The sequence below is a fragment of the Amblyomma maculatum genome, chromosome 6 (genome assembly GCF_055883805.1).
Source record: "Amblyomma maculatum isolate TAMU_Amacu chromosome 6, ASM5588380v1, whole genome shotgun sequence".
NCBI classification, from domain to species: Eukaryota; Metazoa; Arthropoda; class Arachnida; order Ixodida; family Ixodidae; genus Amblyomma; species Amblyomma maculatum.
This window is the reverse complement of record NC_139349.1, coordinates 7,815,713-7,822,652: the sequence shown is the minus strand read 5'-3', so window position 1 is coordinate 7,822,652 and position 6,940 is coordinate 7,815,713.

Here is a 6,940-nt window from a genome sequence, read left to right as displayed (position 1 = left end):
TGACGTTACAAAATTATTACGTTTTTATTATAAGAAAATACACCTGTCTCGTAGATGCAGTAGCCTTTGTTTAAAATGTTCAGCGCTTCTTGCCCCATAAAGTAATCTAAACGACCTTACGTCACTTAAGACGAATTATATTCTTATCACTGCATCCCCTCGGGGTCTTGAACCAAAAAAAAAAAAAAAATCCTGATTCAGCTATTTCCTTCTGAGATCAACGCGAGTAATTATTTGTTTTGTCGCTGGGTTTTTGGGTTTTTGTGTTCAAGTGCGCTTGTATGTTTTAAAAATAATAAAAACCTCTACAGACACTTATGGTGCCTCGTGTCATTGTGTACACCAGCTGGACTGATTTGATTAAAGAGTGACTTTGCATAGATACTATAAAGATCTATGCTTAGAAAGCTTAGATTGTCGTTTTTTTTTTTGTTTAAATGCTTCTAGGTGTGATTATGCTCACGGTGTTGACGAGATGAGATGTACCTTCGAGCATTGCTTCGGATTTATTAGTGAATTATGTAAATAGCTCGATCGAAATGAAGCAGCGAGCATCTATAGAAGGTTGCCTGAAAAGACTGAGTAGCTTCTTTCTAACTAATTTTCAGGGATCTTATACTGCGAGTATACAGTATAGATCAGGCCAGGTCTGTACTTCATAGCAGGAGACTTTGCCTCTCGCGTCAATGTTAGTAATGATGCTCATAAGAGCCCGCAACCAAAACGCGTGCATGGTTGGTCATGAACAGGGACGGAAAAGTGACGGTGGTTTCCAGAGACAGCGTTTCCACTGCATTAGTGACATTTTGTCTGACCTGAGGCACTTGTCCCACAGAAGTACTTTTTTCCACCATGAAAAACGTCACAAACGTCAAAGTCAACTTTGGTAGCCTGCATACATTAACTGAGATAAACTAGCTTTGACCACGAGGAAAAGATTCGTGAATGAGTGCGCTGTAGAAGTAAGCGGTAGGATAGTTAGAGAGGATACCGGTAAGCTGTCTAAGGAGACGAAAGATTTGATTAAGAAACGCCAGAGTATGAAAGCTTCCAATCCAACAGACCAGATAGAATTGGCCGAGATATCAAAGCTAATCTATAAGCGCAAGGTGGCCGATACAAAGAAGTATAACATGGAGAAAATTGAGCATGCTGTAAAGATCGGGGGAAGCCTTAAAGCGGTAAAGAAGAAATTGGGCATAGGCAAAAACCAGATGTATGCGGTAAAGGACAAGGCGGGCAACGTCATCACGAATATGGACAAGATAGTCAAAGTAGCCGAGGAGTTCTATACAGATCTCTACAGTAGCCAAAGTAGTCAGGACCGTAATGAGATTGGCGGTAGGGAAAAACAGTCAGACGTTCCACTAGTGGCGAAGGACGAGGTTAAGAAAGCAATAGAAACTATGAAAAGGGGGAAAGCAGCTGGAGAGTATCAGATAACTATAGATTTGTTGAAGGACAAAGGGGGATATCGTGCTAGAAAAACTGGCCACCTTGTATACGCAGTGCCTGTTGTCATCGACGGTACCGGAACCTTGGAAGAACGCAAACGTTATCCTCATTCATAAGAAAGGGGACGCTAAGGACCTTGAAAATTACAGACCATGCAATCAGCTTGCTGTCTGTTACGTATAAAGTATTTACTAAGGTAATCGCTAATAGAATCAGGACAACCTTAGACTGCCATCAAGCAAAGGATCAAGCAGGGTTTCGGAAACGGTACTCTACTATCGATCATGTGCATGCCGTCAACCAGGTGATAGAAAAGTGCTCGGAATATAACCAGCCCTTATATATAACATTCATGGATTACGAAAAAGCATTTGACTCAGTAGAAACCTCGGCGGTGATGCAGGCATTGCGAAATCATGCGGTAGACGAGCCGTACGTGAAAGTTGTGGAAGATATATATATAGTGGCTGCACAGCAACCATAGTTCTGCATAAAGAAAGTAAAAAAAAAATCATAAAGAAAGGTGTTAGGCAAGGAGACACGATCTCCCTAGTACTCTTCACGGCTTGCTTAGAGGAAGTATTCAGAAACTTGGAATGGGAGCAGTTAGGAATAAGTGTAGATGGAGAATACCTCAGTGACCTGTGATTTGTTGATGACATTGCCTTGCTAAGTAACTCAGGAGATTAATCGCAAAGAATGATTGGTGACCTAGTGTTGCGTTCTACCGGCCACAGGCCGGCAGCTACGCGATGATAACCAGGCGGATTCGCAGAGCGAAAAGAGGACGCTTTATTTCCGGCTCGGAAATATATAAAAAAGAAAAGAAAGGAGAGGAAGAAAGAAAGAGGGACCGTCGACGCATGCGCTTATCTGCAGCATTGTTGTCTACAGCATTTCCTTTCCCTTATAGCCGTAGCGCTCCACTGGCTTTCTGGTTCTTGTAGACCGGCGTAGCTCAGGAACAGGCCCTTCGGGAAGGTCGTGAACCTCGTCTGTAGGGCCCCTAAGGTCGTAGGAGGCGATTCTGCAGGACTTGATACTTCTCTGCTTCCGTCTGATGAGCGTTTTCGGATCTGGTCGACATGACGTCGAACGACACAGTGACGGGCACCACTGGTCGATTTCACTTTGCCTGGTGTCCACTTTTCTCCTACGCCGTAGTTGCGCACACAAACGGCGTCTCCCGGGGTGAAGTACCAACTGGCGGAATCAGTCTCTGGATGCTTGAGCATTTCGTATTTTCTGGTAGGAAAACACATGTCTAATTGTGTACGCAAATGGTATCCCAGAAGAATTTCAGACGGAGTAGACCCTGAAGCTAGTAGCGAATTTCTGTAGTTACAAAGAATTCTCGCCAGAGCAGTTGTCAACTCCACGCCCAGCATTTTCTTCAAGCCCTCCTTGACTGTTCTTACGGCCCGTTCTGCAAGGCCGTTGCTCTGGGGGTGATAAGGCGGGGTACGAATATGCTCGATTCCATTTTTCCGTAGGAATACCGCAAACTCTAACCCAGTAAAAGGTGTACCGTTGCCGGTAACTATGATGCGGGGCAATCCAAACCTGCTAAACAAGGTTCTCATGCAATCGGCAGTGGCTTTAGCGGTTACTCGAGATACTGGAATGGCTTCAATTGCTGTGTGCATCGACAATTACCAACAACATCTTGTTTCCAATAGGCCCTGCATAGTCGGCATGCAGCCGTGACCACCTCCTCTCGAAATCGGCCAGCTGACAGACTTCCTAGGTGGCATGGGCGAAGCCTGCACACAGCTTCGACAATCCGAGACCAATCTACAAATATCTTGATCTAAACCAAAACTAGCCCTCGCCCTTGTCTTCATGGTAGACGCAACCTGATGAGACTCGTGTAGCATCTTCAACAGTCACGCGCCGCACTTGGTATCACCACACGATGCCCCCAGTACAACAGCCCCTTCTCCACAGACAACCCACTTCCCTGCTGTCACCTTTTACGACGACGGAGGGCTATGCAGTCACGTACCTGCATATCTCTTGCAAAAACCCGTCAGCTAGCTGCTGCGAGCGCTCAAATCTCTTGGTGGGAAACCGCTGGCTGGTCCCTTCGTCGATTATAAGTACCATTTCCGACAGATCTTGTGTTTCCGCTTGCGGCTCCTGCAGGGATGGAGGCAAACGGCTTAGAGCGTCAGAAATTAGCATCTGTTTGCCAGGTTTACAAATGAGCTTATACTTGTATGCCCCTAGCAAAAGCGCCCAGCGCTGAATTCGGGGGGCAGCCATGACAGAAGTTCGACGATCCTGTCGGAGTAGACCTAACAAGGGGCGGTGGTCCGTTACAAGCGTGAACTCATGTCCCAACAGATAATCGCGAAACCGTGTCACGCCAAACGCCAGGGCTAAAGCCTCTCGCTCAATTTGGGAGTAGTTTCTCTCAGCTGAGGTGAGCGTCCGCGATCGGAAGCCAATTGGCCTGTCTTTACAATTTATTCGATGGAAAAAGGCAGCACCGACACCGTATAAGGTGAAGCATCGCATTCCAAAATCAACTCCAGCTGCGGATTGAAGTACGTTAGCACTGGGGCTGAACACAAAGCATCCTTGGCCTTCTTAAATGCCGCGTCTTCTTGTTCGTGCCAAACCCATTTTGCACCTTTTTCAAGAAGGCTGTACAGGGGTGCAAGCGTAGTGGAAAGATTTGGCAAAAACTTCTTGTAAAATGTAATCATTCCCACAAAGCATCGGCAACATTTCGCGGGACAGGGGCTAGCCTGATTGCTTCTCGAGTGGGTGTAGTCTTTCAGCACCAATGCGATGGCCAAGATACGTCACTGATTGTTCACCAAACTTGCACTTGGAACGAAGTTTGATACCATTCGCGCGGAAACGCTGTACAAATTTGCGTTATCAGCATCGCTGCTCTCAGCTACCAGGACATCGTCTAGATAAGCCTAAGTCCCTTTTAGTCCTTGCAGCACCGATTCAATTTTTCGTTGGAATATCGCTGGCGCTGATGCGATGCCAAACGGTAACCTTTTGTAGCAAAAGATCCCCTTGTGTGTGTTTATCACTACTAATTTCCGCGAGTCTTCATCTAGCTCAACCTGATTGTAAGCATTGCGAAGGACTAAAGTACTGAATTTCTTTCCTCCGCAGAGATTTGAAAAATGTCGTCTATGACACGCAAGGGGTACTGCTCAACCTCGCACACAGGGTTTAGTGTACTATACATAAAGTCCCGGCAAATGCGCACCGTTCCGTCCTTCTTCAAGACTAGCATGATGGGCGTTGCCCACTCAGAATGAGGAACTGGAGATATTATGCCAGCTGAGACTAACCTGTCAAGCTATTTAGACAGAGAGCGCCTGTCCTGTCTACATCTGTGTTAGTTGTCCCGGTCTTTTTTGCGCTATGTCTTCAAGAAACTGCATGGCAACTAGCCCAAACCAAACATCCGCTGCATCTATTTAGACACTTTATCACAAAGTGCGAAAGGAATTTTCCTTGCCTTAAAGAACTTGGGATTTGCTCCAGCCTTGATGTGATCCACTTTCACTGCCGTATTCCTCCCTTCCCTTACGGCGTGGTTCAGGTGTCCACAGAAACAAGTGGGACGTACAGATACTGCGTCTTTCCCTTCCTGTGAACCAATTATTATTATTATTATTATTATTATTATTATTATTATTATTATTATTATTATTATTATTATTATTATTATTATTATTATTATTATTATTATTATTATTATTATTATTATTATTATTATTATTATTATTATTATTATTATTATTATTAGGGCGCCATGACATCCGCCATGGAGCCCTACGAGGTGACACCGCTGGCGACACCGACGGGCGGACGCGACAACCGGAGGCGGCAATTTTGGTAAACGTCCGCGAGACTGAGCGCGGAAGGATACGTTTTTTTGTTTTTTTTTGTTTGTTTGTTTGTTTGTTTGTTTGTTTGTTTGTTTGTTTGTTTGTTTGTTTGTTTGTTTGTTTGTTTGTTTGTTTGTTTGTTTGTTTTTCCTGTGTGAGCCGCGACGTCGCACATTTGGAGCGATGCCACTGGCTGGAGGTCGCTCCTTTGAGGGCTGTTTGCCGCTTTTATCTTGACCTGTATCCGACTATAGTTACCGCTGCGGTGCGGCTTTCCTTTCTTCACATCCTCTTACGACGACTGAAAGCAAATAAACGAAACTAAGAATAGTTACTCAAGCATACCTGATATTACATTTGTTAATCACGACAACTTCGCTATTAAACTGACAACTTTTATACACCGAATGAACGCGAGAAATGACAGGCTCCACTTCTCCGGATTCATAAGCACTACCCTGTAACTTCCGGTGGGGTTTAGCGTCCTCAAGCAATACATGGACAATGACAGCCATTGTATTGCATTGTATCCGGCTTGGTTAAGATAAAATGAGATTCCTTCAGGTCCGATGGCATCACACAAAGCATGGGCGTCTTTATATTTGACACCCCATGAAAATGTGTTTGGCTGCTGACTGCGAGACCGCGGAAGCGAACATCTGCTGCAGCGGCCGCATTTTGATATGGCCGTGAAATATAAATGTTCCTAAGCGCTGTGTGACGTTATACGATGTAAAGAAACCCCAGGTTGTCTTAATTAATCCGGAGACACTCCACTACGGCGTCTCTTATAGCCCATATGTCAATTAGAGGCATTTTAAACATCGTCCCTCTAATGTTTTCTTTTGTGTGCTTCGGTAGAAAACGTATTACGATGTTCAAGCCTTAGCCTCTGGAAAGAGATTTTGAAGTGTATACTTCGCACATACTAAAATTGCTTTTTTTTTTTCGTGGGCAATCCTCTTCTCCACCTCAGTTTTTTCAAAGGCATTATTGCATGAGTTCTGTGCAGTTCTCCGGTTGAAATAATAGCAAGATTCACGTTTCCGTTCACAAATGTTTTACAGTGAACTTTTACTTCCACGTAAATTCTATCCTGTGGAAGTTGAGGCAAACCGCTAATCTAATCGTGAATTCTATATGCTGCGTCGCACAGCAAACATTAACAAAGCCCCCAAAGTAGCAGCAGCCCTTCCAGGCTTTAGAATCCTGCATGGTTTCATCGAGAAAGCCTACTTTTAAATGCTCGATCGACGTACACGGTTCAGACATTCGGATCGTCGCAACTGGACTCTCACGAGAACTTGTAGTTGGGGGCCGCCCTGTCAACGAGGTTGACTCGAACCGCGCGGTATTCACAGTGGACAAAGGCTTCGCAAGCCTCGCAAAGCGGAGCTCTGCCAGGCATCGTAATCACCTACCGCTTGTTCGTCACCATCACGGTGGACGCCTCTAGGGGTTCCTTCAAGAGCGGTCACATTGTTCCAGCGGTACCTAAGAGCTCGGTCGTTTCAGGTGCTCCGGCATGAATGCTTGAGCGAAGAAGGCTGCACCGTACAGTTCTTGAAAGACACCAGAGCGCATGCGCATAGATTCGCTCACTCGGTCCACGCGCACAATTA